General features: G+C 41.2%; 1 long non-coding RNA gene across 1 annotated transcript in view; it reads right to left on the minus strand.

Annotated features, from left to right (window-relative positions):
* The window catches only part of LOC129057590 (uncharacterized), a 49,462-nt gene extending 39,114 nt beyond the window's left edge, over positions 1 to 10,348 (minus strand). The window contains exons 1-2 of the long non-coding RNA XR_008522228.1: positions 10,208 to 10,348; positions 6,017 to 6,076 (exon numbers count right to left, since the gene is read on the minus strand). This is a non-coding gene — a long non-coding RNA (uncharacterized LOC129057590). The remainder of the gene's footprint in view (positions 1 to 6,016; positions 6,077 to 10,207) is intronic.
* Between the last annotated feature and the right edge of the window lie 1,359 nt (positions 10,349 to 11,707).

Here is an 11,707-nt window from a genome sequence, read left to right on the forward strand (position 1 = left end):
TGTGTCTGGGCACCACAAGAGAGCCCAGGCTGGTTAGGTTTTGGTTCTCTCCTTGATCAGGCTCCTGGTGGGGTATTTATACTGGCTGGGCGTCTAAGCTCTTCCTGATTGTATTAAGCCTCATGAAAATGAGACCCAAAACAATCCGGCTAGTGTGGCGAGGGCTGTAACCACAGCAAAATGTGCCCTGCATTTCTTGTCGTTCTCTGTTTGAGCTCATTTCAACTTTCTCCCAACATTGGGAGTATAAAGAAACTGCCACGCGTTCCTCTGGTTTGCAAGTATTACCTCATTTCCCTTGTCTAGGATATTAATTCAGAAATATTTATTAAGTGATTTCAGGATTTGGGGCAATTTTGAAAGCATTCAGTTCAACTTCCAAGAAGGATGCCATGGGTTTAAAGGAAATTAGCTACCTCTCCTTCCATTTTCTCAAAAGCATCTTGTATTTTCTTCAGGGCACTTTGCTTTCATCACATTGTTCTCTTAATTATTTACAATCATTCATTTGATGGCTGTCTTCTCTACTAAATTGTAGTAATCTCCATCTGGGCAGGGTCTATGAGTGCTGTCTTCACCACCAGGCCTCCAGGGGCAGGCACAACAAGTTCTTGACCATAACATTTTGATATGGCAAAAGATATGGCATCCATTTGGAAGGTGTAATTGTGTTTCTGGAAGTTTGTACACAGCAAGGAAGAATATTCATATGGTTACACATAGTTACATGGGTGAAAATTAGAATCTTGGAGTCAAACCAAAAGTCCATGTTGTAGAGCTCAAAGAGCCTTGAAGTAATCCTTTCTTGTGTTCCTCGAAGGGATATAAGACAAATCTACCTGAGTTACCATCCCTAGGGAATCCAGTGTGAACTGAAATTACTTTGGGTTGTGAAGACACATGTCCCATGTGAGTATATTGGAGTCTATTGCACTTCACTAAAAATCTGCGGCTCTGTGAGTCAGGCTTCCTGTGCTCATATCCTGGTTCTACCAGTGTCTAGATGTCCCACATGCATGTTGTATGGCCTTCAGCACATCTATATGCCTTAGTCTATACATCCATAAAAAAGAAAAATAATAGTACTCACATCATAGACTTGTTCTGGGATTATGTGAGATAATTTATGTAAAGTACTGAGACCAATGCCCAGCTGAGATTAAACTCAATAAATGTCAGTTTTTATTATTATTATTTTCATAAATATGTAATAGTAAAGTTGTCTTTCTATGCATGGTGAATTAGAGAGAGAGAAATACGAATTTTTTAGGAGGAGGAATAACTCCAATTATTGAGAACCACATGGACAGTGTGGAAATGGAAGTGGGTTCAGATGAGTGGAAATGAGACTGATAGCCCAAGACACAGCACTTTAGGGAGGAAGAAATGCAGAGGGTAGTAAGAAGAAGACACACAGTTATATGGTCAAGGGTGTGTGTTAGCAAGGCATCGGGCTGACAGAATAAAAACATGGAAGATGCATTCAGCTGTTGACTAGGAGTGCCCATGGAGTTGATTCATTTGGCATCTCGTTGCTTCCAATCATGTTCACCTGGCATTGGCACAACTGGTCGTTTAATCCAAAAGTTCAGTCCAACCAATATTCAGGGAGAGCTGGTGGCTTGCCTGTGAGGCCTGAACTCCAAATCATCATCTGGCCTGGCTAGCTATTGGGACTGGGCAGTTCTAACAGCAGCATCTGCCAATCCCCCGTGACAGTTATTGGGGTCAGAAATTGCATGGCCTAGAAATTACTAGCAGTGCCCAAAACATTTCTGATTTTAGAGGACTCTTGTAGTAAGACAGAATTGACCAGAAACTATATTGTCTTGCCACTCAGAACAAACACAAATGACTTGCCATAGAGCCATAGTGATGCAGATTAATCATATTCCCCCAGTTCATTCCATAGATTGGGGGTAAGATTTATTACTGGAAGTAAAATCAAGGCTGGTATGTTCTCTTTCAAGTCGTCCCCTCAACGTAGCCCATGATGGTGTTTCTGGCCAATCCAGGATTGTTCTTCTTTTTCTCTTTTAATTCCTTTAAAATGAAGCACTTTGTTTTAATCAGCTGAGGTATAATATTATTATATTAAAAAGCAATATATTACAGATATTACTGTGAAGTGTTTTTCCATCCTAAAAAACTTTTTACCTCAGTTAGGTTATTTGATCTTTTCAATAACCCTGTGAGGTAAGTTGGATGGATAAGGATATTATTAATTTCATTTGGTACATGGAGACTCAAGGAGGTGCAGTGATTGCTTATCCAAAGACATACAATGGCTAACTGGCAACAATAATAGTTAATATGTAATAGTTATCATGTCCTGGTACTATTATAAGTATTCCTTTAATCTTCATAGGGATCCGATGGAAGAGGCAGTATTATTATCTCCATTACATGAGTGAAAAAAACAGACATAGAGTTAGGAAATAAATTGCTCAAGATTACAAGCTGATAAGTGGCAGAGCTGAGATTAGAACCCAATACCTTGGCTTCAGAGTCAAGGTAATTAATTTCTATGATGTACTTGGACAATGCAGCACATGACCTCAGTGATTCTCAGGCACTTTTTGTTCCAGTTATTGCCTCCCTTCACAGTTCCCTGCCTAGTTTAAGGATCTCCCGATCTTAGATGGACTAAGGATTTTCTAAAATGTGACAAGACAAGAGATTTACAAATAATGTTTGTTTGTCTATTACAAAAGCTGGATTACCAGCTGGAGGAGAAAACAGGAACTGCCTTCAAAAAGAGAATGAGTGAAGCTTGCGAGGAGGAAAATTCTGTAGAATGGTTGTCTCACTCTTTCGGTTGTTGCCAAGGCTTCCAGTTGGCTTCCTGCTCTATGCAGTTTTATTTTGTTGAGGTAGGAGGGCGCCTATCAATGCCAAAGTCTCACTTTGAAGGGGTGGGGGGGGTGTGTCAGTTGCATTTTCTTTCTTCTTGAACCTCAGGTAAGTATTGGCAGCAACCAGACTTGAGATCCTTCAGGTAAGGTTTTAGAGCCACTGACTGAGCCTGCATTTCTGGTGAGCTGTTTTGTGGGATGTAGAAGTCACATGAAAACTTCAAATATTCTGAAGGAAAGATGGTTTAAAATCTTGACTTCTTATAGCCAGGGTCAAAAAGACACTACTTGGTGTTATTTTGAGAAAGTAAGAATGCACTGAGGAGGAAGCGATTCTGTGGACCACCAAGTTTTTTGTTGGTTAAAATAATTCATTTGTTACCATCAGTGTATAATGCTATGGAGAACATATCATTTTCTCAGTTGCATAATTTCTCCCATGGAAGAAATTGCTTTTGGTTGGGTGGGAGTGGAGCGGGGAAGTGAGTGGGAATTTTCAGGGATCAATAGTGTTTTCTTCCCTGACTTTACATACAGGTTGGATATGCAACTCAGGTGGCTCCATGGGGGCTTCACCTGGGTTTCCGGAATGGCGTCTCCTTTACTTCCTGCCCTGACTTATTATGTAATCATATCATGTTGTCAAAAATCTAGAGAGAATGAGGTAACAGAGAGAGACCTAAATTCCCTGGGCACTTCTGCTTAACATGATTTTTATGACCTTTGGTATAAGTATTAACCTGAGAATGCCAACTTTGTCATGTCTATAAGCACATGTGCATGGGTGGCCAGGGTGAGGTGGGATGACATTAGAAATTTCTTATAGTACCCATGATGCCAAAGCAGACAATTGAATAACAAAAGTGCTTGCTAATGAGTTTACCTGACATCTGTAGGCAAATAAATTGTGTTGCTTAAGAAAATTTTGCTATTGAAAATTAGAGCTGATAATCATATTGATTTGGTATATAGTAAATATATTGTGTGCCTATAAAGACAAGGAAGGGTTTGTGTTCATGTGTTGACATTCTTTGAGAGTAATTATTAACACTGCCCTCTACACAGACTGTTCTCTTTATTTAATGTTTATTGATTTATAAAATTGTAAAAACTAATATAGCAATAACACTGAGCAAGTCTGGGAAAACAGAAACATCTTCCGCCGTTTCATCATTCTGATATCATAACTTCTTCATGTTTGAGTTTTCCCTTTTTGCTGTTGGCTGACATATTTCTACCCAGTTGGAATCCTAGCCACACAGACTTTCAATTTACCCAATAACATTTACAAACTGGAAGCAGCTTTAGGAATGGATCCATGGATGGACGAGGAAGAAGGGGCATTTGAAAGCATCTGGCAAGATCTCCTTGTTTTGTAAGTGAGATGGCAGAAGCCCAGAGAGGTGAAGGGATTTGCCGTAAGGGCAGAGATTGAGAGTAGCTGAGCTGGGGCTTTTCCCAACATCGTGCCGCTTCTGACCACTCTGCAGTGTTTTTCTTAGTCCTGAGCACGTACTCTTCAACAGCACATATTCTTCAACTTGCCTTTTAAATGTATATATATACACATACATACATATGTGTGTGTGTGGCTGTGTGTGTGTGTATATATATATATGTACTTATATTTACAAAAATGAATTTCTATTTAATGTATGGAAAAGCTTAATTACGGAAAACTTCAATTTCATAAACAATTATAAAAATGGAAAAGAATTGAAAAAATCGCCATGGGACTATGGTATTTGACATTTTCTCACATAACATTTTTCTTGCCAAGTTTCCTAAAAAAGCTTTTTCTAAGGTTTTACACTGCATGCTGTTAGGTTATTTATGATGGAATGCCAGCCACTGCCTCCCAGTGTGAAAACCTCACTGGCACAGGGAAGGGAAGCCCATAAGAGATGGAAAGGAGAACCAAGCTGCACGTAGCATGAACTCATTACAATGGACAATTGTTTTTCTCCCAAACAAAACTGAACTTTATGTAAACTCTATTAAATGGGGGAAACCTCAAGTTTACTTATTTATTTATTGGGCCCTAAGTGGTAATAAAGATGGGATCCCCATGGGGAGGAGTAACCTGTTTCTTTTATAATCTTGATCTTTAATATTAACCTTTAGAAGAAGTCTATAGAAATGCTCACCAGCCTTCAATGTTTTAATACACCTAGGTTACAGTCTTCTCTCTTTTAGGTGTAGTTAGCCATACTTTTACAAATGAAAAACCACAGAGAATCAAAGAGAAGGAACCAACTAAGCAGATTCACTTGAGAGGTAGATTTGTGGATGTTTTGGGGGGAATTTTTTTTTTTTCTGTAGACTACAAATAGATTTTGATAATAAAAATATCTGTCGAAGGCAAATACTTTTCCAATTTCAAATCACATAATACATAATAAACATGTCTATAATAATACATACATATGCATCTATTATTCTATAGAGAATGCTCTTTTGGATTTCCCAATTCAGGAAGAATACTGTATCTCTAGCACACCAGCACACACAGTGATAAAAATAGGTGCTTAATAAATATTTTTAAATGAATGGATTTTCTTCATTCAATGCCTTTACTTTCTAGCCTGCTTTCTCCTGTTGATACTCTCCATGAGATTTGTATCTGTCAGGGGGACTAAGTTATGCTGCAGTAACAAAGTACCCTAAACATCTCTGACTTTACTCTCACGTTACATATCCATCGTGGGTCACAGAGAGGCCTTGCTCATCATAGTCACACAAGGATTTAAGCTGATGGAGGCTCAATTTCAGTATGTTCTCCCATATCATTGCCATAAGGGGAAAGGATGTAATGAAGCATGCTGGTTCTTAAATCTCCTATCAGGGCTGGGCACTGTGGCTCACACCTGTAATCCTAGCACTTTGGGAGGCCAAGGCAGGCAGATCACCTGAGGTTGGGAGTTCAAGACCTGCCTGACGAACATGGAGAAATCCCGTCTCTACTAAAAATGCAAAATTAGCCAGGCATGGTGGCGCATGCCTGTAATCCCAGCTGCTTGGGAGGCTGAGGCAGGAGAATCACTTGAACCTGGGAGGTGGAGGTTGTGGTGGGCAGAGATCACACCATTGCACTCCAGCCTGGGCAATAAGAACGAAACTCCATCTAAAAAAAAAAAAAATCTATCAGGAGAGACACTTACCACTTTCTGCGTTGTCCAAAAATACATGGCCACACTTAATTTCAAATCCTTTTATGTTTCCTGGAAGGAAGAAAGTCAGAATGAATGGAAATGGTCCTGATCATTACAACATAGATATATGATAATATGGTGATTTGGTTAGATTGTTTTCTTCCCTGAAGAATTTAAAGTGATTTCAGTATTTAAAACAAATCTGCATTTAAGAGAAACAGGTAGGTTGCTGGTGCCACTGTTTCTAGAGGAAGTAGAACATAGAGAGGAAGTGACCTACTCACAGCCATAATATGTGTTAGCAAAAATCCTGACACCCAGGGCCCCAGATTCCTAATGCATTGCATTCAGAACCACCTGTGAGACTCTCCTTGGTCTTTTCAGGAATAACTATCATTTCTTTAAGCATCTTGAATCCGGGTCTCCATGTGGTGATGGGTTCAAGTTTATAGTTTAAATAGACTTTGGAATGACTGATCTTTTCTATGAAGCAACTGTGGGAGGCTGGATTGTGTAGGACAAAAGTAAGAAAAAAATATATATTAAATTTAGGTAGGTCTGTATTTAAATTTCAGTTTTGTCTCGTCCCCTGTGTGACTTCTGGAAAGTTACTTAACCTCTCTGAGATTCAGTTGCTTCCTCTGAAAATACGAGCATAATATCTCTTACTTTGCAGGTTGTGATGAGTGAAAGAAGAAAGGTTCTGAAATGCACTGCACAATGATGGGCACCAAGAGCAGTTCTACTGTAGGAGCTGTTCTGATCAGTATCACCCAGTTCTTCAGATGTTTTGATTTTCCACATTTTGAGCACCAGAACAGGTCCAGAAATATTGGGGCACTGTTACCAAGTGAGGCTGATGTTGTTTCAAGATAAACAACGTACTTTTTGTTTGTTGCAGACTACTGAATTTATTTTGCTAAAATATTAAGTTCATTGTATCTGTCGGGGGATTAGGTTATGCTGCAGTAACAAACTACCCCAAACATCTGTGACTTTATGCTCATGCTACACATCCATCCATAATGTCAAAAAAAAAAAAAAAAGATATTTCAGGGTCTTTCCTTGCTTCCTCCCATCTTAGAGCTGCTTTTGGCAACCCAGTGCTCACAGTAAGGGCAAGTAGGCACCATGAAATTCAGGTAAAACAGCAGCTTCTAGAGACTGTTCCACCCTAATTCCAAGAGACCTCTGAGTACCATGCTAGAGAGCCCATCCTTCTGTTACCTGTGGGGAAACTCTTGCTACAGAGAGGAGTTACAGCCCTGAGCTGCCTGCCTTATTAAAAAGCACACTTCTGCTCTAGGCGAAAGACAGTCTGGTCTTGCTTTCCTCACTTAATAGGACGCCAGCCTTCACCGGCTTTATCTGTTGTGGTTTGTGGGGGCAGAATCCCAGGTTTCAATGGTGTTGCTAGGTGTGTGGTAGGTCTGCCTCCGCTTGGAGTTTCTCTTTGCTCCACTTTCAAGGTGAACTGCAAATATGACGCTGTTTGGACCTAAGTCAGGAGGGTTTGGGGAAAAGAAAGCAAAACATCATTTTGATTTATCAGTTGCTTGGTAAGTAGCTACTGACCAGGAATCTGCCACTTGTTTTGACTAATATAAGCCAAAAAATACAATTCAAACTGGTTTGTGAGTGTAGATATCATCTCAGTTTTTTTAAGGCCCACAAATAAAATCTAATCTCTTAAAGTGTGTACCTATTTATAAAGAAACATAAATATTTGATCAAAACTTGAAATGTGCCTCATTTTGCAACTCAAATTCCAAACTAGATGAAACCTCATTCCTTAGAATTTATTTTAATAACACCACTCCTCCTTGCTCCAACTTGGACTCGCTTCCTTCTTCCCTTCCCTTTTCTGCAATACTGAAATGGGCTTATGTATTTATTAGCAGAGTCCATTTAAACCCAGGAAGGTCGATGCTTTTTTTGGAACAGCTTGAATGAAAAATAAAACATAATCTTTGCTCAATACCTCTTTCTCCACCCTCTTCTCCCTTTTTTTTTTGGTAATATACCGGGGAGGAAAAAAAAAAAAAAAAACTTTCCAAACACAGAACTTTATGGCCAGAAACAATCTGGCTGCTGGAATAAACAGTCTGCTCCCTCGTTTACCATTCCATCATGCGCTTAAGTCCTGAGAAGCCCGCGGCTGCCCGCAATAGTTCTCGGTTGGCAGCAGGGAAGTCTGCCAACGTCCCATCAGGCTTGTTTCTTAAGCAAAGTTGTATAAGTTAACAGGTTTTATTGTTGGGGGTAATCTGGGGCTGTTCTTACAGGAGGAAGGGACGAGGCCCCCAGAGTGTTTGCCAGCAACAGCCCTTGGCTTTCCTCATTCCCTCTCCTCATTAATTTGTGTGAGCTCAGCTCGGATAACAAACGGTGGGGCTGGGGGATCCCATTCAGCCAGGCCTGGCCCCTGTACGGCCTGTGAGCTAATTGCTCTAATTGAGTGGGAGGGACTGCTTTCCTCTCGATCTGTCCCTTCCCGGCCTTGTTTGGAGAGGAATGAATGGAGGCCCACTTCAGCTCCTGCTGGTAACCAGTCAGGAGCTTGGGCCACAGGATCCACTCCGGGGATCCACATCCCAGACAACTCTTTCACCTGCGGCTCCGGCCCTTCTTTGTGTGCTGAGGTATTCTGACAGTGTTCATTCAGGGCTTTGCTTGCTTGCTTTCTCTTTCCTTTTGGCTTAAGAAACATTCTGCTGTAATCTATATCTGGGAAACGGCATTAGAAATGTGTTAGTGTGCCGCTCCAGATGGACAGATCATTTACAACGAGCACAATATATTATCAATGCACTGCTCTTTAGGACCTGCTATATAATAGACATGTAATGAAGCATATGAAACATGGGTTTCATTTCCAGGCCCCGAAAGGGGAAAATGATTTCGGGGAAGAAAACCCACCCCAGGTGGGGGGTAAAGGGTAGGGGCTTGGGGGACAGGGAATGGGCCTGTCTCTTTAAGACAGACTAGGAGGAAAACCAAAAGTCATCAACTCTGAAAGTAACAAATGAGAGCCCAGAGCTGTGCAGCTAACGTGCAAACTTGTTTCTGTCCTCTATGGCGCCATCATTTATTCAGGAGGTAGAAGCAGAAGACGGGGACTTGCATTTGCTTGATACTCAATTATACATTAGTGTACATCACTTGGCAATCTGTTCATATCAATTTAATTGGATTTTAATATTGCCTCTGATCTTGTTGTCCAATTAACAGTACTGGCTGGCAATAAAGCAGAACCACACACTATGTAACACCTTTGATCCCTGCCATATGGAGCTCTTCCATTGATTACCACATTTTCAAAAAATTTCACTCTCTCAATATGGGCTGTGATAAATGGGAGAAAAAGCACATCCCTGATGTGATAAAAATTTCACTTCAACTCGCAACTTCATTTATTTTGTTGACATTCGGCTCTGATTAAGAACAATAAAAAACTCATGCCCTGAATATCATATGCAAATACAACCCTGGGCATGAATCTAATCATGCCATGAGAGCATTACCATGACTAGCCTGGCATCAGCTCAATTTTTTTTAAAGTGACAGCATACACTTCTGGGCTTACTGTGCAAAGTAGTCGCCACAGCTATGGCATTTAATAAACATCTGATGTTTCGGTTCCCACCAAGGCATGGCGAAAGCGTTTGCGTTTCTGCCTGTTATTGTGAGGCAGCTCTGTTCAGTTGACGCCTCGTGTTGACCCTCCCCTGATCCTCATCTCCCTACTCCTAGCTTGGGGACAGCCAGGCAGCTGGGAGCCAGGATAGGGGTGAGGTTTCTGTGTGAGCTCTCAGGCTTCCTTCTTTTTGGGGGACACCCTTCAGAATGGATGGGGGAGGGTGCTTTGATCTGGAAGGAGCTGCAATGCCAAGGACGGGACCTGCCTGCTCTAGGAAGCTTCTGAATGAATGTGTGTTCCAGCTTCCTGTTTGCCTCTTGGAGTTACGCAAGCAATTATGGCTTAATGCCCTGGAGACACTCCCAAATGACAGGATTAACCCCCAAGGGAAACTGGCTTCTGTTGTGAAGGATTACATCAATGTTCTAAAAAGCCCTTCCACAGCTCTGTGGAATCAATCGCTGATCCTTTTCATGCCTCGACAAGAAGGTTGCTCGTGGCCAGAGCTGGGAAGTACCAGAGAGGCCCCTTTTTGGATCCCACAGGCTCTCCTCTCATACCTCTCTTGCTCTCTGGGACTGACCCCTCAGGCCAGCTCTGGAGCTCTGCTTCTGGGTTCTATGCAGCTGATCCTGGGCAGTTGGACTCCTAGCTTTAGTAAGGCGGCCGTGCCCATTGGCAGTGGGGCCCCCATGGTAACCAAGGTTCACCTGGAATCCGGACAACTTTGGAATGTGGGAGGAGAGCTAAGGCTATTGGTTACATTTCATAAATTATTTCTTGACCATTAGCGGTGTTTCTGCCTCATAACTGTTCTTCAGGCATATTAAATCAGCAAGAAGGAAGAGCATGCTAAGACATCTGGGGCTACCAGATAATTCAGTTAATTTCTATTCCCTTGAACCTGGAGGTGTTAATTTAGAAGCACAACAGAAGAGTCTGAAGAATGCTAATACGTCATTTGAATGATTAATGCAATCAGGGGGATTGGGGGGACCTCTGTTTACTCTTTAATTTTGACATGGCACAGCAAGGAGGAGAGTGGCTAATTTTCCAAAGTTAAGGGCAAGTTGGTTTCAATACAGTCACATGGCCCTGGCTGGGGTTTGGAGAGCTGGGGCGACTCAGGAGGGCTATATGGGACAATGGGGGCCAGTTTTGTTCATATAATGGCTACAGCCAGGAAAACAGATGAAATTGTTTGTGATCTGATGAGCCTGGTCCTCTTGGGTGAGGAAGCTCCCAGAAGCTACTGGGAACAGCAAATAGAAGGAGAAAAAAGAAAGAAAGAAAGGAAAAACGAGAGTTTGAAAAAACATCGCTGAAAATAGGTGATAGCCTTATAACGTACATGTATTTTTATCTGACATTTCCAAATAGAGTGGCTTTCTCTAAAAGAAGGAAAATATTTCCAAATTTATTTAAATGAAACCTTATTAGGGAAAGCTCAGGACTGAGCAACTATTTAAAAATATATTTTGAGGAGACACGCAAAGGAAGACATTTAATTCTTAGCAGACTGTAGGCATTTTAAGGGAGCCTTGTGTCTATTTATTGCACTGCTTCTGATTAGAGACAGCTTATGACTGTGATAACAGGAAATTTCAAAGGGCACTTTCCCCCTACCAACCAGACACTGTAGTATCTCCTTTTTAAAACAAAGAAGGTATTGTGAGAGTGAAAGGGATTTGGCCCCAAGCACTAAACAAAATCTAGAGAGGAGAAAAAACCCTGTAATTATGTTAATAGTAAATTAATGTTTTTGCAATTTACCCATATCACCTCAGAATAGGTGTTGTTCAAAAGTACCTATTGGAAATATTCGGCAGACATGCTGGAGAAGGAATGAAGTCAAAATGTTTAGTTCCGTATAAAACCTTGTGTTTAATCCACAAATGGAGGCTTCCAGGGCCAGAAATACATGTTTTCCCAAGGTGCCACCCAGACACTGCTTACAGAAGCTGGGACAAGAGACCATGCTTCCTGATCATGGGTGGTTTGGAGTTTCCTTGTCTGTAAAACTGGTCTCCCAGGCCCTTCCCATCTCTGGGTACTACACT

Source organism: Pongo abelii, chromosome 12 (assembly GCF_028885655.2).
Source record: "Pongo abelii isolate AG06213 chromosome 12, NHGRI_mPonAbe1-v2.0_pri, whole genome shotgun sequence".
NCBI lineage: Eukaryota > Metazoa > Chordata > Mammalia > Primates > Hominidae > Pongo > Pongo abelii.